Below are 22,200 nucleotides of genomic sequence, written 5' to 3' on the forward strand. Positions count from 1 at the left end.
AAATTCGAATTCGCATGAAAATTCACATACAACCGCATGTGTAATCCGCATCCACATGCAAATTTTTACCATGGCGATTCACTCCACACAAGTGGAAATGGGCCCTTAGAAGTTGGCCTTCATCACTGCGAGTACTGCCAGCTGATTGGTTGAGGCTGCTGGTTACTTGAGTTCCAGATAACTAGGATAGGATAGGGTTTTAGTCTCTTACAAAATCTCCAAAAAATGAAGTAATTTGGCTGCTGGCAATAGCCGGTTTCTGAATTACGTGTTCAGAAATTTCGACAACTCAGAGTGGGAATGACATTAACACCACCAAGGAGTTTCAGCGGGCATAGGGTGAGGCGTCTTTCCATATCACCCTGCTCCGAAATTTGGCCCTGGCCATTTTCAATGTACTCTAAAATCCTAGTACTTGTGGTACGCCATGACTTTACTCTGCGTCTCCTAAATAGTCACATATTTTACAATCTCATGCTTATGGGGGCCAGCCAGGGGTTGGCATTTTGTAACCATAAATGCCCATACCAAATGCAGGCAACAACTAGCAATGCTGCCGGCTAACTACATATAAGTTCAATTCCCGCATGCAGGTGTGCTTTAACATAATGCTTTTATATTGAATGTTATTAACAGCCCTTTAGAATATTCTCTGTGTGATGAGACATTAACTTGTTACCTCTCGTATTGCATCAGCTGGGAACCATATTTACTGCAAATCATGGGGGACGTTAAAAAAACAAAACGAAAACAACCAGAGCAGTAGCAGGGAAAAATAGCCCCGGCTGCATACAAATATACTGCATATGTATTTCAACTGATGCAAAAACAAAAACAAAATTTCAGCCTTCAGGATAGGCAGAAAAAAAAATGTTAGGTAATTAGGAGCAAAGCAAGTACCGTTAATTACGATTGAAAAAATGTTGTTTTTGAAAATCCTCAGAATGCCGTAATCTGTGCGAATGGCAGCATTGTCTATAAATAGAATCTTTTTACTTTTGTAGAAAACAAGTCATTTTTCTTGTGTCCGCAGGTCGCCTGTTGTAAGTTTTTTTTCTATAAAAGTGAAACGGTCGGACGCAATCGATGGTCACAGTAAAGAGTCGCCGGGAGTCTCCGGTCGGTCATGGTAGGCACTTTTTCTTTTGTCAGTGCAGAAATTCCAGCCGTGGTTTGACAACAGTGCCACGCCCAGCAACGGGAAGAGGGCGGAGCCAGCGACTGCCGCGCAGCATCTACAGAGCCATGAAGTTGACTATGAACTCCAGGAGTTTGCGGCGGTTGCTCTGAGGTAGGAACGTGCTGCTCCGCTCCAGAACGTTGTTGCGGTTTTCTCTGGAGACCTGAAAGACCTGAAGAGGAAGGGGAGAAGTCAGATGATATTTTAAAATAGTACCATTATTTTTAATATCAGGTATACATGTTCTATGTACATGAACTAATGTAAAGCACTTGCTTAAAATCGTGGGCGTTTTCTGCAATGCGATATCGCACATAATGCTTCCCAATGTGCAATCGCAGCGCACTGGTAGCATTGTGCTATTTTCTGCGGCGGGGGAAAAGGCCGACACTGTTGCTTTGTCTGCAATGGGGAAATAGCAAGCGTCGTGAGATACAGTCAGCTGTTCTCAGCTGGCTGCCAGCCAAGAATGCGGATTCAGCCGTGGGAAACCGCTGCCATTTTCCTGCGGCCTCAAGTGTGACCATTCCCTTAGTTTTCCATGTAACTCCTAGCCTGGGACCCACTTGCAGCGTTTTTGTTTTGAAAAACACTCTCATCCACTTGAATGAGAATCGTGGCACAGTTGGCGGAAAGGATTTTTTGAAAACAAAAACGCTGCAAGTGGGTGCCAGGCCTTAGGCTTTGTTTATAGTGGTGTGATGCAAAAGCTGCATTGTAGCGTGAAATGTCACCCTTCAAAGCAACACCTATGAGACATTCAAAGTGTGTCCGACTTTTCCATTGCGTTGCATTCCTACTTTTACAGGGAAAGAAACGCAACACTCACTGTCCACCGAGCAGAACGCTTGTTCATCTTTCTAATATGTGAACATCTGAACTTCAAAGTTGAAAAACTCAAAGCTAACCCATTGTTCTATCCAATTGAAAAATGATTTTTGATTAAGGTAAAGGATGCATTGTTGCTGTATACTCTGAAGACCACTTGTGTGTTATATTTTACTTTACAATATTTATAGCAATCAGATCTGATAAAATTTCAATCACATCAGTTATATACTTTAAAATTATGAAAATACATTAACAATATTAATACACAGACTGGAAACATTGTCTTCATTTCATAGAGGAATAATATCAATTAAATTATCCGTTTAGATCTTCTGTGGGTACCATGAGGATTACCTCGCCGCCTCTGGGGGAGTTGGGATGTGTACATTTAGGATGAATAATGAGATGCAAATTTCTCCTTGCATTCAAATTTCATGTAAACTATATGCAGCTTGAAATTAAACCAGTCGGACCAATAAAGTTCAAGCTGCATAACATGTACATGAAATTTGAATGCAAGGAGAAAGTCTCATTGATCATCCCCTAGACTGCAGTGTTCCCCAACCCTGTCCTTAAAGGAGAACTGTAGAGAGAGGTGTATGGAGGCTGCCATATTTATTTCCATTTAAGCTATATCAGTTACCTGGCTATCCTGCTGATCCTCTCCCTCTAATACTTTCAGCCATAGACCCTGAACAAGCATGCAGCAGATCATGCGGTGTGAAGGCGAGCTAGCTACCTATACTAGAGGGAAGGGGGTCATCTGGCTACCTATACTGGGGGGGGGGGGGGGGGGGTGTCATCAGGCTACCTATATTAGAGGGAAGGGGGGAGGGGTCATCTCGCTACCTATACTAAAGTGGGGCGGCTGGTGACAGTGGCCTAAGGTGGTAAAGAGTACAAATCCAGCCCTGTACGTCCCCCCCTCCCCCCCCCCCCCCCCCCCCAAGGATAGATGGCCAGGCATGTCCCCAGTATCAGCACCCCAGTATAGACAGATGTGCCCCCCAATATCAGCCCCACAGTGTAGTCATCTGTCCCCTGTATTTGCTAGCCCCCCATATAGACAGATGCACCCCCCGAAATAGGACCCACCATTATAGCAAGATGTCTCCCCGGGCTCAATGGTCCCCATTGTAGCCAGATGTGCCCCCAGGATTAGTGCCCCCCCCCCATTATAGCCAAATGTGCCCCCAGTGTTAGGTTATGGCCCCCAGGACCATCAGATGTGCCCCCCATTATTAATTCCCCACCCAGTTACCCTGATGGGCCCCAAAATACATTTCAACCCCCCCCTTTCGGAACACTACCCCCACCCTCTGTTATGGGTAGCCAGATGTGCCCCCCCCTCCCTTACTACTCTGCCCCCTCTGTGGCCAGATCGATTAAAATAAAAATGCCCCTGCAAGCAGAATATCTCACCTTACCTGGTTCCTGCGATCATCCTTCAGCCCCAGCTTCCATTCACCGCACTGCATGTAGCCATGTGATGCCGAACATCCGGGTCCCGGCTTGATGACGTCATCAAGCCGGGACACGGATGTTTGGCATCACATAGCTACGTGCTTGCAGGGGCATTTTATTTTAATCGATCTGGCGCGGAGGGGGAGAGATGAAGGATCACCGCTGTTTGCTACAGCGGTGATCGTTCATCCGTGGGGAAGGGGGGGTCACTAATTGGCTACAAGTGAACATTTTCCCTTTCACCAATTAGTAAGGCAGCTGACAGTCCCGGGGGGGGGGGGGGGGGGGTGCGCTCTGAAGCACACCCGATCGTGCTCAGCAAGCAAGTCAGTATATCTACGTCATGGTGGCTTGGAGGGTGCCACAGAAGACGTAGATATACTGTAGCAGTGGACAAAGTGGTTAAATGCGCTTGAACAGTGCAAGTTACAGTGGAGGAAATAATTATTTGACCCCTCACTGATTTTGTAAGTTTGTCCAATGACAAAGAAATGAAAAGTCTCAGAACAGTATAATTTCAATGGTAGGTTTATTTTAACAGTGGCAGATAGCACATCAAAAGGAACATCGAAAAAATAACCTTAAATAAAAGATAGCAACTGATTTGCATTTCATTGAGTGAATTAAGTTTGTGAACCCCTACCAACCATTAAGAGTTCTGGCTCCCACAGAGGGCTCTATTCATAAAAAAGATGTGGCGAAAAAACTCCTGGAGGGAAAATACCGCAGCGGTATTTTACACTTCTGGGTGGTCATTCAAAGAAATCTTGAAAGCTGCGATGCAAGTGCGGAGATCTCCCGCTGAAAGCTGGCGGTAAGCTGTCGGAAGGCATGCGGAAACACTTCAGCCGGCAGAGTCCCTCCGTGCACTGCTCTCTCTGGGAGGTCTGTCCCATTCACTTGTATGTAATCCGCAAAATCAGAGGAAGCGGTATTTCCCGTCCACATACCGCTTCCTCTAATCTTTATGAATGGCCATTTTGTTACTTTTTTCTAGATAAATCTAGAAAAACACTGGAGAAGGCGGAAATTTCTCGCTCTGCTGGGGGATTGTAGATTTTCATGCGGGAACAGCTTTTTTGAATGCCCACTTTGCTAAATGGACGGGAAAATCCGCTGTTTTGAGCGGAAAACTTGCGGGAAGGTTTTATGAATAGAGCCCAGAGTGGTTAGACACTTCTACTTAATTAGTCTCCCTCATTAAGGACACCTGTCTTAACTAGTCACCTGTATAAAAGACACCTGTCCACAGAATCAATCAATCAATCAATCAAGCAGACTCCAAACTCTCCAACATGGGAAAGACCAAAGAGCTGTCCAAGGATGTCAGAGACAAAATTGTAGACCTGCACAAGGCTGGAATGGGCTACAAAACCATTAGCAAGAAGCTGGGAGAGAAGGTGACAACTGTTGGTGCGATTGTTCGAAAATGGAAGGAGCACAAAATGACCATCAATCGACCTCGCTCTGGGGCTCCACGCAAGTTCTCACCTCGTGGGGTGTCAATGGTTCTGAGAAAGGTGAAAAAGCATCCTAGAACTACACGGGAGGAGTTAGTGAATGACCTCAAATTAGCAGGGACCACAGTCACCAAGAAAACCATTGGAAACACATTACACCGCAATGGATTAAAATCCTGCAGGGCTCGCAAGGTCCCCCTGCTCAAGAAGGCACATGTGCAGGCCCGTCTGAAGTTTGCCAATGAACACCTGAATGATTCTGTGAGTGACTGGGAGAAGGTGCTGTGGTCTGATGAGACCAAAATAGAGCTCTTTGGCATTAACTCAACTCGCTGTGTTTGGAGGAAGAAAAATGCTGCCTATGACCCCCAAAACACCGTCCCCACCGTCAAGCATGGGGGTGGAAACATTTTGCTTTGGGGGTGTTTTTCTGCAAAGGGCACAGGACAACTTAATTGCATTAACGGGAAAATGGACGGAGCCATGTATCGTGAAATCCTGAACGACAACCTCCTTCCCTCTGCCAGGAAACTGAAAATGGGTCGTGGATGGGTGTTCCAGCACGACAATGACCCAAAACATACAGCAAAGGCAACAAAGGAGTGGCTCAAGAAAAAGCACATTAAGGTCATGGAGTGGCCTAGTCAGTCTCCGGACCTTAATCCAATAGAAAACCTATGGAGGGAGCTCAAGCTCAGAGTTGCACAGAGACAGCCTCGAAACCTTAGGGATTTAGAAATGATCTGCAAAGAGGAGTGGACCAACATTCCTCCTAAAATGTGTGCAAACTTGGTCATCAATTACAAGAAATGTTTGACCTCTGTGCTTGCAAACAAGGGTTTTTCCACTAAGCATTAAGTCTTTTATTGTTAGAGGGTTCAAAAACTTATTTCACTCAATGAAATGCAAATCAGTTGCTATCTTTTATTTAAGGTTATTTTTTCGATTTTCCTTTTGATGTGCTATCTGCCACTGTTAAAATAAACCTACCATTGAAATGATACTGTTCTGAGACTTTTCATTTCTTTGTCATTGGACAAACTTACAAAATCAGTGAGGGGTCAAATAATTATTTCCTCCACTGTATATCCCCTATTGCAGGCCAAGAAACTAAAGCAATTTAATGACATCCCTGTGCATGCTACGCATGCTAGTGGCAGCATAGTGTGTGTAACTAAGCAATTGCCAATGCATATTACATATATAGAGATATATCACTACTGCACAGCTATTGTAAGCATCAGCCATTGCTTAGTTACACACTGCTGCCACTAGCGTGCACAGGGATGTCATTAAATTGGGCTAGTTTATTGGCACGTGCTGGATTATCAGTATAGATGTTACCACTAGGAACATCCCTCTCCTGCAAACACCATAATATCTATAGCTGTATACACACAGGAGATTATTGGCTCCGTTTAGAGCAGTGATCTGCAAACTTGGCTCTCCAGCTGTTATGGAACTAGAACTCCCACACTGCATTGCAGGAGTCTGATAGCCACAGTCATTATTCATTAAGGTAAATGCATTGAGGGACTTGTAGTTCCTTAACAACTGGAGATCTAAGTTTGCAGATCACTGCTCTAGAGCATGTACAGTTGTACTGATATCTCACTAAAAGATCTGCGGCGCAAGATCATCTCATGTGATCACACAGCTCCTCTCTTGATCCTACCCACTGTCCCATCATGCACCAAGGTGTCCTCATCCCTCCTCTATAGTATCCCAGGGTGTCTGTAAAGAGTTGTCACTATAGCAATAGTATATAGATCTTACACCAGGCAAAGCTGTAGCTCAGTGTTTTTCAAACCTGTCCTCGTGAATCCCCAGCTTTGCAGGCAGCCTTACCTATGCACAGGTGGGGTAATTAGTCTCAGCTAGGTGGGTTCCATGTATCTGAGACACTAATTATGCCACCTGTGCATAGGGGATGTTGCCTGCAAAGCATGCACCATTGGAGAGTCACAGAGAATGATCCAACGCCATCCTTCCTGGTGACACTAAGGGCTAGATCACCGTGCAGGTGCAGAATAATTCTGCATGTTAATTAATTGCCCATACAATTCGATGTGCCTGTTCACATCTCTGCACTGTAACAGATCGCGTTATCCTAACTGGCTGCATGCAGGCTTTGTATTTAAGTTTATGTCCAGTCCCCATTGCAGTTCAGTCATAACAGGTACATTATGCAGCTGACCACTGTGAATGCAGAAGGTGTGTACGCACCATCTCTGTGGCAGACAAGACACCCGGGTACACACCTAAACTAAGGATATGAAGACTACTTTTACACCACCGTAGTATCCAGATACTCATTATACAGGTGGTAAAATGACATGTAAATCTGTTCTGCAGTTTCCATAGCCATGTTTTTCTCTGCAAGTGGACAATAAACCCCACTGAAAACATCTAGAGATGAATTGATGGTGAACAGAAGCTTCAATGGCTTCTACTGAAGACACCAATAAAAAAACAAACCTAAGCAACAAGTATTTTTTGATGCTTTGACAAACAGATGTATTTGCCTTGTTGTCAATGTGGCGATAGGTACAACACCAGCAACAAATGAGGGGTAAGTGAGAAATGCTGAGAACAAAAAAAAAAAAAAAAAAGCAATGGTCTATCGCAAACATACAAGTGGCCAAAAGTCAAACAGAGATTATCATCAACACCAAAAGTGTTACTGAAGCATTTCTAGAGATGAAGAAGCATCTCCATTGAGGAATCGGGATATTTAATAAAGATCTGCTGTTAAAAGACAACTGGGTACTTATCCGTTAGCCGGGCGCATCCTCTAGGTGGCGACAAAACTCCACCAGAGTTACATCTTTCCCTACTATCCATGTCGGTCTGGAGGGGGAATAGTAATTAGCGCCACCTGCCGGATGCGCCCGGCTAACGGATAAGTACCGACAACTGAAGTGAGAAGTGTATGGAGGCTGCCATATTTATTTCCTTTTAAGCAATACCAGTTGCCTGGCTATCCTGCTGATCCTCTGCCTCTGAGGGTGCGTTTCCACTAACGCGAATTCGCATGCGTTCCCCGCATGCAAATTCGCATAACCAATAAAAGTTAATGAGCCTGTGTCCATTTGTCAGGAAAACGGAAAAATCTGCACAGCAGAGGCATACAATGTATTTAATAGGGAATTCGCATGGCATTTTTTTAATGCGAATTTTCATGCAAATTCGCATACGATTTTGCATGGAATCAATGAAAAAGCACACAGGCACTGCCAGGGTTAAAGTCGCACACAGCATCATCCATGAAAAATCGTATGCGAATTTGCAGTAAAATTCGCATACAACCGCATGCGATTTCGCTCCTGCATGCGAATTTGTCTGCGGGGAATCCGCGGCGATTCCACACTGCACTAGTGAAAATGCACCCTGATACTAGAAAAAGCATGCAGCAGATCAGGTGTTTGACATTATTGTCAGAGCTGACAAGATTGGCTGCAGTAGTGTCTGAATAACACCAGAAAAAAAAAGTATGCAGCTAAATAGACCAGCAGGACTGCCAGGCAACTGGTATTGTTTAAAAGGAAATAACTATGTGCTGCACAGCAGTACAATACACTTGCGTACTGCTGCATGCACTCTGCCCGCAAGCGCAGAGCTTAGCTATTCACTGTAAAAAAATGGGATCAGCAGCGGGTAGCAGCGCAGATGGCATGCGATCACACCCGTTGCGTTCCGATCACACGGCCATCTGCGCTACATAGATGTAAACGAGGCCTAACATTGATGTGCTGATAAACAGCGGACAAAAGCGCACTAACTGGAAATGAGGCCTTAACCTTTATAAAAAAAAAAAAAAAACGAAATAAAGAGGCCGCTGTCCTCGGGCAACACACTTCAAAGGAAGCGGGGAACCAAAGAAGGGGCTGCTACTGGAATAGGATGAGCTCGCTGGAAGCTTTCTTTATTTATGAAGTATCATTTTGATTTGAAGTGCTGGAATATAGTATTTCTGGGAATAATTACTAATCTGACTCTCCAGCTTAAATTTAAATCTCTGCATGTAAAACCCCCATCATCCAGCACCAACAGGGATTAGCTGATGCCAGATAAGTGTAGTTTCCAGTTGCTTGACAGTCAATGGTCCTGCTACGGCTCCGGTAATCCGGTGACTTCGGCTGAAGGTGCGCACCCTCGCGTCATCAAGCCGGTTGCCGTAAGAGTCCTGCGCATGCGCAGTTCACTAAAGACTGAACCGTGCATGTGCAGGACTCTTACGGTGACCAGCATGATGAGGCGTACGGTGCGCACATTCAGCCGAAGTCGCCGGATTACCAGGACCATGGAAGGGACCAAGAAAACGCTGAGGGACCTTGCGGGCTATGGGGGGTTGGAGGAAGCCCCAGGTACGTCCGGATTTCATTTTTTCCTTACTGCTCAGGGTACCTTTAATGTAACACTGTATAAAAAAGTATAAAAGTAGTTTATGCATCCTGCAAGGCCAGGATATTTTTCTGGTTAACCGAGTTATGGATAATGGGGGTTTTATTGTACCTTGCAACTAAACTTAGATACCATAGATTTTTCCTCACTTTCTGTCCCACTGACATTCGGAACACCATTGTGTCCATGCACAGAGCATGGGAGACCATAATGAAAACTAGACGGAGGGTATAACTTTTATAGCTGTCTTTGCCTCTGCTGCATAGACTGTCCCTGTTACACTTGTAAGCATCAGGCATGATATCTGCCAACAGGGACACAGACAGCAATAACTTTCCTATAGAGCTTCAAACCCTTCCCTCATTCAAAACTACAAAGTAACCTTTTTCAAAAGCTAAAGGATGAGTGTGCACATATGTACTAAACCATCCCCAGATGAAGTCTCTACAAATAACATAATAATGCAATACTGAACTTCCCCAGCTACCTACAGTTTACTAGAACTTCCACAGCAGCCTGTACACTGCACACTAGTGGTAATATCTGTGTACCTTACCAGATTCTCCATGCCTCTTCCAGCAATCCCCACTACTGCCCAACACTTTGTAAAAGCTGTACTCACATCTGAGATCTGTAGTTCTGCCTTATCAGTGCTTCCTGCACATCACTTCCTGTTCCTGTCTGTGTGCAGGAAGCAGGATGGGCAATGGCCGGGAAAGAGCAATCATATCTGATCTACTAGTCATGTAAAAACCCATACACAGCGAATGGGTATATAACACAAAGGGCTCTATTCATAAAACAATTGTCGCGAAAAAACTCGTGGAGGGAAAATACCGCAGCGGTATTTTAGACTTCTGGGTGGTCATTCATAAAAATGTTGGCAGCTGCGATGCAAGTGCGGAGATCTCCTGCTGAAGGCTGGCGGTAAGCTGTCGGAAGGCATGCGAAAACACTTAAGTCGGCAGAGTCTCTCCGTGCGCTGCTCTCTCTGGGAGGTCTGTCCCATTCACTTTCATGTAATCCAAATTCTTCTCGCTACATCAGAGGAAGCGGTATTTCCCATCCTCATACCGCTTCCTCTAACCTTTATGAATGGACATTTTGTTACTTTTTCTAGATAAATATAGAAAAACACAGCACATGGCGGAAATTTCTCGCTCTGCTGGGGAATTGTAGCTTATCATGCGGAAACAGCTTTTATGAATGCCCACTTTGCTAAATGGTCGGGAAAGTCCGCTGTTTTGAGCGGAAAACTTGCAGTAAAGTTTTATGAATAGAGCCCAAAGTCAGAGTAGTCGCAGGGTTCTCACATCTCCTCTGTGGAGAAATCAGTAATATATTTTAATTGGAATTATGAGCAAGGAATAATTTGAGGCTGTTTTATCACAATATCAAAAGCAGACTCAGCATTCCAGCTGTAGGCTTGTTTTCATGGAGAATGTTGTGCATGTTATACAATGCTGACAGAGGGGAATCCTAGAACCATTCTGATTATGACTTGAGCCACAGCTGATCAAGCTCTTCCACCCCGTTACACATGATTTCACCTGCATTATTGGACAATGGAATCTGTATTTTGTGTGGATTTCTATCTTTGCAACACTAGTACAAAAAAATTTACACTCACCCCCAGATCCACAAAGGTCTTCACAGCATTTTTTACAAGACACAAGGTGGCGCTCTCAGCTAGGAGGAAGAGAGAGAACAGAATAAATAAAATATGTGTCAAGATGGGTTACAAGCCGACACAAAGCCAACATGAAATGCTAGGGACACACTTCCTACCAGATCGAGAGGTTGCACTAATTATATCAGACTTATCCGATCTGCTCCAGATCAATTACAGGATCTATTTTATGAAGTAATGATCTGAAAAATCATTCCCGTTATCAATGGTGAGCACTTTGGACATGTACACCACCTTGGGCATTCACGATCTCGCCCTGTCCTGGCTTTCATCCTACCTCTCCAACCGCTCCTTCACGACCGCCTTCAATGAGTCCTCATCCACCCCCAACCACCTCTCGGTGGGAGTCCCCCAAGGTTCGGTCCTTGGCCCCCTACTGTTCACCCTATACACATCCTCCATTGGCAAGGTTATATCCTCCATGGGTTTTAACTATCATCTGTATGCAGATGACACCCAGATCTACCTGCACACCCCTGACATATCCACCACTACCATGGACAAGGTCTCCTCCTGCCTATCAGCCATCTCCTCCTGGATGTCCGCTAGGTTCCTGAAACTAAATCTAGACAAAACGGAATTTATGATCTTCCCACCCCGGCCATCCACGAACCTCCCAGATGTGCATGTCACTGTTAACCACACTACCATTCGCCCTACCTCTCAAGCCCGCTGTCTGGGTGTCACCCTGGACTCTGCACTCTCCTTCACTTCCCACATCCAAAACCTCACAAAGTCCTGCAACTTCCACCTTCGTAACATCTGTAAGATTCGCCCTTTCCTGACCTCTGCCACCACCAAACTCCTCATCCATGCCCTCATAATTTCCCGCCTTGACTACTGCAATGCCCTGCTGTCTGGTCTCCCTATGACCCGAACAGCCCCACTGCAGTCCATCATGAATGCGGCAGCCAGAATTATCCACTGCTCCCATCGCTCCACCACGGCAGATCCCCTTCTAGAATCCCTCCACTGGCTTCCTATCCAGTCCAGAATCAGATTCAAGATACTGTGTCTGACCTACAAATCTGTCCACAAAACCTGTCCAACCTACATTTCCGGTCTTACTCAGAGGTACACACCTAGCCGCTCACTCCGCTCTTCCAATGAACTTCGCCTAACCGCCCCCCGCATCACCCAGTCCCATGCACGCCTCCAGGACTTCTCAAGAGCTGCTCCAACACTATGGAACGCCCTACCTCCACCCATTAGGGCAGCCCCCTCCTTCAACATCTTCAAGAAAGCCCTCAAAACTCACCTTTTCACTCTGGCCTACTACCCCTCACAAGTGCTCTAAACCTACAGCTGAACTCTGGTCCCCTACCATTTGTGTCCTTACCTCTCCCTCTAGATTGTAAGCCTTTGGGCAGGGTCCTCCTCCTTTTGTGTCCTACCTGATCTTGCACCTCCATTACTGTGAACCCTTGCTATGCATCTGAGTGAACCTAACTTGCCTAATCTCCATGCTCCATCCAGTGACTGACTAAGCATTACCTTGTACTCATACTATGGTGTGTGATCTGGTTTTCTTGTATTCCTGTATTGTCATATTGCTGTATGTCACCCCTAAATATTGTCTGTAACCTAAATTAATGTTCAGCGCTGCGTAATATGTTGGCGCTTTATAAAAACAATAAATAAATAAATAATGTAGCCCCCCTTCAGATTACCTGTCGCTCTAACAGGAAATTGTATTGTGTGCACCCAGCATTACACACAGGAGTCTAGTCCTGGGAAAAGAGGTGAGTGGACTCACCTGAAAAACCTGCGCGGTCAAGCATAATGTGGGCGTGGTCATGGGTGGGGCCAAATATACATGACCTTAGCAGTGATGTAAAAGGTCTGCCGGGGAAGTTTGAGCTCTGCTGGTAGAAGTTCCTCCAAAATACAGATAATATGGCAGTGGTTCCCCCAAAATAGACAATGTGGCAGCAGCAGTTCCCCCAACATACACATAATTTGGAAGCAGTTCCCCAAAATACGCGAAACCTGGCAGCGGATCACCCAAAATACACATAACACCCAAAATACATATAATCTGGCAGCAGTGGTCCCCCAAACATACACAATCTGGCAGCAGTTCCCCAAAATACGCGCAATCTGGCAGCAGCCGTTACCCTAACATACACATAATCTGGCAGCTGTTACCCAAAATACATAACAGCGGTTCCACAAAAATGCAGATAATCTGACAGCAGTTCCCCCAAAATAGGTACCCCCAGCATAGGTAGCCAGGTCTATAGGTGTCCCCAGTATAAGTAGCCATGAGTGTAGTAGTCCCCAGTATATGTAGCCACAGGTATATGTGCCCAGTATATGTAGTCAGGGGTATATGTCCCCAGTATATGTAGCCAGGGGTATATGTCCCCAGTATATGTAGCCAGGGGTCGGCCCCCTGAGCCAATACTTTGTAGAACCATCTTTTGCTGCAATTACAGCTGCCAGTCTTTTAGGGTATGTCTCTACCAGCTTTGCACATCTAGAGACTGAAATCCTTGCCCATTCTTCTTTGCAAAACAGCTCCAGCTCAGTCAGATTAGATGGACAGTGTTTGTGAACAGCAGTTTTCAGATCTTTCCACAGATTCTTGATTGGATTTAGATCTGGACTTTGACTGGGCCATTCTAACACATAGATATGTTTTGTTTTAAACCATTCCATTGTTGCCCTAGCTTTATGTTTAGGGTCGTTGTCCTGCTGGAAGGTGAACCTCCGCCCCAGTCTCAAGTCTTTTGCAGACTCCAAGAGGTTTTCTTCCAAGATTGCCCTGTATTTGGCTCCATCCATCTTCCCATCAACTCTGACCAGCTTCCCTATCCCTGCTGAAGAGAAGCACCCCCAGAGCATGACCGGGCCACAGCAACTCTAACACAGCAGGTCTTGCAAGGTGTCCCTGGTATCCACTGGTTGATGCCTATGAAAAGTGGTCCAAGAAAAGACAGCTGGTCAACGGATAACATGCCATGACTGCCCAGGGCTGGACAAGGTTTGTGGGGAAATGAAGCTAGCCCCTGTGGCCTTATCCCACCACTGCAGCACGGACTGCTGGAAAACGTATTACTGGTCATGAGCCAACAGTATCCTGACATTGCAGCTTGCTGAATATGGGGCTGCCTATGAGGAAGATCCCATTAGGCCCCTGAAAGCACCTACCATGGGCACATGAGTCAGAACTGGACCATAGAGCAATGGAAGATGGTGACTTGGTCTTTGGTCTTGAAATTCCAACAGAACATCTGTGGGATGTGCTGGGAAAACAAGACCCATCCATGCAGACCCCACCTCACACCATTACAAGCTAGGATATGCAGCTAATTTTAACTTTTTGCCGACTGCTCCATGTCAATTGGCGTGAACGCAGCGGCAGCTCCAGGACCGCTCAACGCCAATTGGCATGAAGTCCTGGGGGCGGAAATTGCAGGGGATCACGTGCGCCAATGAGATCGCCGCTAGGAGACTGTTAGATGGCAAAACCACCATTTACATGTTGCAGCGCTGCGATCTACGGCAGCGCTGTACTGGGGACAGCCGTGTGACACGGCTGTCCCCCTATGAGGCTCAGGAGCGATCCGCTGTCTATGACAGCCAATCGCTGCCACTGGCTGGCGGGGGGAGGGGGGGGGGGAAAAGGAAAATTTATCAAAAATGTATAAACAAATAAAATAAAAAAAAATAAACATGCTGGCAGCGATCAGAGGCTACCAACAGAAATCTCTGTTAGTGGGCAGTAAAGGCGGGGGCAGGTTGAAATCACTTGTGAGCTGAGTTGTGCAGCCCTGCAGCAAGGCCTTAAAGCTGCAGTGGCCTAATTTGTAAAAAATAGCCTGGTCACTAGGGGGGTGTAAGCCTACAGTCCTTCAGTGGTTAAACACACTTAAAGCGGACCTGCACTCAGAACTTCCTCTCTGCTCTAAAAGACAACCAACAACATAATAACCTTTAAAGAAAAACAATTCTTTATTACAGCTTACGGGGCTCCTACAATACATCTGCAGTGTGTCTACTTCATGCTTTTAAGGAAGCGGAGAAAGGGTTAACATCCCGTGTTTACATATTAGCGGTGTCTGTGGAGATTGACGAATTCCTGGGCTGACACAGCTGAGAGATGAAATTACACTTGTGATCACTTGAATGAGGGGAAATTAGGCGGGCTTTTTTCTCTAATAACACTCAGGGTGCATTCTTCTGTTTTCCTTCTGCCCTGAGTGTAGTTCCACTTTAAGTATATTGACACTTTAAAGTGAGGAAGAGGAAAGTCTCTGGATCCTATAGAGGCTTCCCGGATCCTCTTGGCTCCAGCCTCAGCTCGCCGGGACCCTCAACATCTGGGCTGCCCTCCTCTTCTAGCTTGAGTGTGGCCGCACTGCAACAATAGGCGCAGTACACCCCCACTTATGCCTGAACAGGTGCGCACGCCTGATGTTCCTACCATAAAGCCCTCTTCTGAGTGCCTGCATTTGGCAACAGGGGACTGGAGGATGCAATGGAAAGCCTCTACAGCAGGAGTGTCCAAACTTTTGGGGCCTAGGGCCATATCGCTGTTCTTGAGAGTGCTAGGGGGCCGAACTAGCAAAATTAAACTCATTTTTGCTGATTGCCGCTAAGTACACCCCTGCATGCGGCACCGCAGCTACAGCCTGTGGGCCACATGGAATTAACAACTGCAAAGAGCTTTGGGAGTCACCAGAAATGGCTCGGCGGGCCATATGTGGACCCAGGGTCAGAATTTGCAAATGATTGCTCTATAGGATCCAGAGGATTCACCCTTCTTGGGTAAGTATGCACTATTGCTTCGGGTACACTTTAAGGTCACGTTGTGCTTCTCTAGAAAGCTGGAGGAGCAATTAATAAAAGTATTAAGCTGTTAAAATATAAAAGAACTGCTGTGATTTTTATCACTCAACCAAGTGACGGCTGATTGGATCCTGGCCTTTTGTCTGTTTGAATCTCACTATTCACACAGATAATAGCGGCTTCAGGCCTGATCTACCCTATCTGGCATTAAAAACATCCTCTTCTTGGCCAGAGTTTAGTGCTTTGTTTAAGGACGTGTTTGACCACTGAGGGTTTTTTCCCCTTTAGGACCAGAGAAATTTTTACCTTTCAGCGCTCCTTTCTTTCACCAATAACTTAATCACTACTTATGACAACAAATCATCTACATCTTGTTTTCTTCACCACCAATTAGGCTTTCTTTGAGTGGTACATTATGCTAAGAATTATTTTATTCTAAATGCATTTTAATGGGAATAATAATAAAAAAAGTGGAAAATAAATATATTTCAGTTTTCGGCCATTCTAGTCATAAAATACAACGTTCTACTGTGGATAAAAGCCACACATTTTATTTGCCCATTTGTCACGGTTATTGCAACGTTTAAAATATTTCCCTATTTCCATTTGCCGGGCTGTCCTGCTGGTCGTCTGCCTCTAATATTTTTAGTCATAGACCCTGAACAAGCATGCAGATCAGGTCTTTCTGACTGGATTATCCACATGCTTGTTGCAGGTGTGTGATTCAGACACTACTGCAGCAAAAGGGATCAGCAGGACTGCCAGGCAACTAGTATTGTTTAACTACCTAACAACGGCGTCACGCCAAAGGGCGTGACCGCGGCGGCAGCCCCAGGACCGCCTAACACCATTTCCTGGGGCCGGCTACTGCAGGAGATCGCGCACGCAGATGCGGGCGCATCTCCGCTTGGAAGGCGGAGCTCCGCCCAGCTTTCAGTCCTCGAGCAGTGCTGTAGTGGGGACAGCCGTGTGAAACAACTGTCCCTCTGTGGGACACAGGAGCGATCGGCAGTTATAGGCCGAAGCCTCTCACAGCCAATCGCTATGATAGGCTGGCCCGGGGGGAGGGAGGGAAGGTTGGAAAAGTTTAAGAAAAATACACCTTTTTATTAAAAATAAATAAATATTTGTCAAAAAAAAATAAACATCTGGGGGCGATCAGACCCCACCAACAGAGCTCTATTGCTGGGGAGAAAGGGGGGGGGGATCACTTGTGTGCTGTGTTGTGTGGCCTTGCAGCGAGCCCTTAAAGCTGCAGTGGCCCTTTTAGTAAAAAATGACCTGATCTTTAGGGGGGTTTAGCACTGTGGTCCTCAAATGGTTAAAGTGGACCTGAACTCTTGAAGAGGACAGAAATAAAACAGAGAAATGCACCCTGTATGTATTTAGAGAGGTAAGCCTGTCTAATTCCCCCTCATCTGTGTCTAACCACAACTGTAATTTGATCTCTCCCCTGGGTCAGCTGACTGTCACTGCAGATAAGGTCATTTGAAAGCACAGAATGTTAGGAAGTAGAAACACTGAAGATTTATTGTATGATTTGTATCAGCTGTAACAAAGAAACACAAGGGGGAACGAGGAGCCCAAATGTTGATAAAACAAATTTGTTGTCATTTGTGAGCGCTGAGTGGATCTGTCAAAAAAAAAAAAAAAATCTGTCTTATCAGTCTGCCGACAGACTGTACGCACGTCCCAGCAGGAAGGTCTGACGGATGCGTCGTTTGTTACAATACTACGTGTGTACACACCTTAAAGATAACCTAAAGTAAAAAAAAATGAGATTAACTCACCTGGGGCTTCCCTCAGCCCCCTGCAGACGATCGGTGCCCTCGCAGCTCCGGTCCGATGCTTCTGGACCCGCCGGCGAGCACTTCCGGTTTCGCCGTCACCGGCCGACAGGCATGGGAACGCGAGTGATTGTTCACGTTCCCAGCCTGTATATCGCCCCCTATGCTGCTATTGCGGCCTCCTGGCCACAATAGCAGCATAGGGGGCGATATACAGGCTGGGAACACGAAGAATCACTCGCGTTCCCATGCCTGTCGGCCGGTGACGGCCAAACCGGAAGTGCTCGCCGGCGGGTCCTGGGCCATCGGAGCGGAGCTGCGAGGGCACCGATCGTCTGCAGGGGGCTGAGGGAAGCCTAAAATCTCTTTTTTTTTGCCTTTAGGTTCACTTTAAAGAGACTCTGACGTCTTAATAAAAAAAACATATTTTTATTTAATATGTTTAATACTTTAGCCCTAACTAAACCGCCGCTCTGCGCTATCTAAATCCCCCCCAAACTCCCCGAGGAGCGCTTTTGTGTGAGGCAGGAGTATGAGCTGCAGCCCTGCCTCACACGCGTCTGTCAGCGGCGGATCGCTGCCTCTCCCCCGCCCCTCTCAGTCTTCCTTCAGTGAGAGGGGTGGAGATCCGCCGCTGACAGACGCGTGTGAGGCAGGGCTGCAGCTCATACCCCTGCCTCACACCGAAGCTAATGCTGGCAGCAAAATCCACGACCAAGAAAGTCGTGGATTTTGCAGGGGAGAGGGAGGGCACGTTAGGGGGGATTTAGATAATTCAAAGCGGCGGGATGAGGCGGTTTAGTTAGGGCTAAGGTATTAATCATAATTATTAAATAAAAATACTTTTTTTAGTGACTTCAGAGTCTCTTTAAGGGGCCAGTGATTGTCTCCTCTTAACCAAATAGCGGTGAGTATGCTTCTATGCATACCCACGGCGTCTGATAAGGGTGCCTGTAAAGCTGACCTGAACTCAGAACTTCCTCTATGCTCTAAACGATGTACAACGGTATAACTTTTAAAGAAAAACATTTCTTTGTTACGGCTGATACACATCCTGCAATAAATTTGTTTCTACTTCCTGCTTTCATGGAAGCAGACATGTAATTATCCTGTGCTTTCAAATGATCTTATCTGCCGTGGCAGTCAGGTGACACAGGGGATAGATCAAATTACAACTTGTGATTAGACACAAATGAGGGGTAATAAGTCAGGCGAAACTCTCTAAATACATACAGGGTGCATCCTATATAATAAACCCTAACCGTCCTTGCGTCATCCTCCTCCTGTCCGTGTTTTCTGGCTACTGCGCATGTGTAGCCGACAGGAGGAGGACAGGGGGGTGGGCGGCTTATTCAGAAAGAGCCTAGCACCCGTCTGTAAACAGGCCTTAGGCCTAGTTTCTATATGTTTTTCTTCCGTCAAGTACAAGAGTTCAGGTCCACTTTAAAGGGAACATGACAGTGGTGGGGGAAAAAAAGTCATACATACCTGGAGCCTCCTCCAGCCCCTTGGCTCCTTTGCCATCTTCCTGGCCTGCCTCAATCTGCCGCTTTGGTCCTCTGCACATGCGCGGCTCGGCCACGTTCCAGCCCCCATCGTGCTCCCGTCACCAGGAGCATACAGTGCCTGCGCAGTACTACTGTACAGGTGCAGAACGCTCCTGGAGTTAGGAGTGCGATGGTGGTGAATGCAAAGCTGAACTTCAGAGGACCCTAGCAGCAGATCGAGGTGTCCCGGGAGGACAGTGAGGAAGCCTCAGGTATGTATGAATCTTTCCCCCTCCCCAGTATCAGGTACACTTTAAACATGTTTTCCGCATGCAGAATATAACTGACAGCAGAGTGCAGCACTGTGTGTGTTTTTGCTATCAATTACATTAGCAGCTATAAAAAAAAAAAAAAAAAAACGCACGTTATTCCACATGCAAGCACACATGGAGTTTTATACATACCTGGGCCTTCCTCCAGCCTCCTCCATGCAGATCGCTTTTTTTTTTTTTTTTAGCTCACAACTGTCCTTTTAAAGAGAATCTGAAGTCTACTAAAAACAAGGTTTTTACTATAAAAACCTCTTTAACCTAATTGCCCCTCCTAAAACGCTGCATCCCCGCGGCTGAAAACGCCATAAATCAGCCCAAATTACCTTGGGGACATCACGGGGCTCCCTCCGCATAGAGGAAGAGCTTTCAGCTGCAGCTCTGCCTCCATGCGCGTCCATCAGCGCGGATAGCCGCCTCGGCGGAGATATGCGCGGATTGACGCGCATGGAGGCAGAGCTGCAGCTGAAAGCTCTGCTTCCTTAGGGAAGCAACATCCACGACCTAGAAAGTCATGGATTTTGCCATAAGGGGTTAGGGGTGATTTATGGCGTTTTCAGGCGCGCACAAGCTTGTGCTGACTTATGCAATAAAATTAAAAACTGCGTTGTGATGATGGTGTGCTGACCTAAATTCATTTGCAACTATTGACATTTGGGTGACATGGCTTAGCACCCAGGTTCAGCACCCAACACTCAGGCAAGGTGTACCACTCCAGAAATGTTTGTGCACCATTCCAGTGCTGGGTCCCTCTTTGGTTCAATGTTTCTTCACTGTGCAACCATGGCCGTGGGTGAGTATGTCTGTACTGGGCATGTGCAAAAAAGGATCGATCATGCATGCCGAGTAGAACTGATGCTGAGAATACATGGTTAGATAGTTGCGCCGGATTGAGCCGCTGGCTCGATCCCGGCGCATCCCTGCTTGTCCCCGCCGGCGCCTGGATTGATCCCCGCTCGTCCCCTCGGGCGCTCCTTCCGCTCGTTTTCTGCCCATTGTCACATGCCCAGTACAAATGTGCTCACCCACGGCCGCCCTAACCCTCCTGCTATACGTTTGATAGTGAATGTAAGCTGATTCGACGGGTAGGTTATTTCGTCGGTACACCCGCCCTTGTGCACTGAACAAGCCTATTCAACCAGAAGGGGACCCAGGTCCCCACATACTCGGGCTTTAAAGCAGCAGAAGGTATTCCCAGCAGGCACATCTGCTCCTCCAGGCAACGTAATATCTCCTCTCTTATCTGCACAGGAGAGGCTGCACTGAAGAGCCCTCTCCACTCTCCAGCGAAGGGGTTACTATGCTATCCCGGTGGTAGAGATGGGAGAGAGCATAAACTGTGCAGGGAGATGTCGCCCTGCGGCCTCCGTCCAGCCGCTGCAGGCTTCCGTCAGCTCAGCAAATTCTCTCCTGTGTTCCTGTCTCAGGACGGGCTGCAGTGTGGACGGACCGTGGCTGCCGTGTGTCTGTGGCAACCGGTGCAGCTTCCCATCCGCCCTTAGCAATTTCCCACCCCAGGCACGCGTACATTTGAAATCGGATGGGATTAAGGGCGGATGGGAAGCTGCACAGGTTGCCACAGACACACGGCAGCCACGGTCCGTCCACACTGCAGCCCGTCCTGTGGAGGCGCGGCGCCGGCTGCGCCCAAATCTAGCAGCGCTGAAAAGCACTGCTCCGCCAGGCACCGTCCTATGTTGGCTTCCCAGAAATCCAGCCCTGACCCTGTGCATGCCAGTCACTCACATCACATCCTCATGTTTTCACACACTTGTCGTCATTCACTTCTCTCTGGCTGCTTGCAGGAGATTGTCACATGGGGGGCGGGGCCAAAACGGAGGGAAAAAGAAACTGGCGACATCATTGGCCAAGGAGGGGGGGGGGGAACAAAGGCTGAGGCTAAGCTGCGCTGATTGGTTTAGCAGAGCTGAGGGGCGGGACTCTTGTCTGCAGGCTCAGCAGGAAACACATATTTATGGACATTGCAGCGATTAATACAGAAATCCCGGACACAAAAAAGTAAAACTATTTATAGAAAGTTTGTTATTTAACATGGTTGGCAATGTGTTGTGGGCGGGGTTTGGTGCTTACATCATCATCATCTAGCTCAGCCTGCAGCTATCCTTATGGGCTGAGGCTGAGCCTGTCACACGAAACCCCATCGCCCCCTGGCCAATCACTGGCAGGGGGCGTGGATTTGATGTGAAAAGGTGGGAGGTTTGAGTAGTACTTCTGTAGTGTGCATGGGGATCAGCTGTTATAGTCTGGTGTGTAGTGCTCACAGCCTGCCTGTCATCCTATGCGTCCTCCAACAGCAGAAGCCAGCCTCATGCCTCCTCCAGCAGCAGCAGCAGCAGCAGCAGCAGCAGCAGCAGCAGCAGCAGCAGCAGCAGCAGCAGCAGCAGCAGCAGCAGCAGCAGCAGCAGCAGCAGCAGCAGAAGAAGAAGAAGCCAGCCTCATGCCTCCTCCAGCAGCAGCAGAAGCCAGCCTCATGCCTCCTCCTGCAGCAGCAGAAGCCAGCCTCATGCCTCCTCCAGCAGAAGCCAGCCTCATGCCTCCTCCAGCAGAAGCCAGCCTTATGCCTCCTCCAGCAGAAGCCAGCCTCATGCCTCCTCCAGCAGAAGCCAGCCTCATGCCTCCTCCAGCAGAAGCCAGCCTCATGCCTCCTCCAGCAGAAGCCAGCCTCATGCCTCCTCCAGCAGAAGCCAGCCTCGTGCCTCCTCCAGCAGCAGCAGAAGCCGGCCTCGTGCCTCCTCCAGCAGCAGCAGCAGAAG

The 22,200-nt window shown here is 47.2% G+C and overlaps 2 long non-coding RNA genes across 3 annotated transcripts in view; one reads left to right on the forward strand and one right to left on the reverse strand.

The window, feature by feature from the left end:
• The window catches only part of LOC137533830 (uncharacterized), a 120,962-nt gene extending 118,743 nt beyond the window's left edge, over positions 1-2,219 (forward strand). For both annotated transcript variants that reach the window (XR_011024228.1, XR_011024229.1), the window contains one exon: positions 1,034-2,219. This is a non-coding gene — a long non-coding RNA (uncharacterized lncRNA). The remainder of the gene's footprint in view (positions 1-1,033) is intronic.
• On the reverse strand, positions 581-21,257 carry LOC137533828 (uncharacterized). Its single transcript, XR_011024225.1, has 3 exons — positions 21,173-21,257; positions 10,970-11,028; positions 581-1,352 (listed from the first exon to the last, which is right to left on the reverse strand). It is a non-coding gene; the product is annotated as an uncharacterized lncRNA (long non-coding RNA).
• Positions 21,258-22,200: the final 943 nt, after the last annotated feature.

This window comes from Hyperolius riggenbachi, chromosome 10, assembly GCF_040937935.1.
Source record: "Hyperolius riggenbachi isolate aHypRig1 chromosome 10, aHypRig1.pri, whole genome shotgun sequence".
NCBI lineage: Eukaryota > Metazoa > Chordata > Amphibia > Anura > Hyperoliidae > Hyperolius > Hyperolius riggenbachi.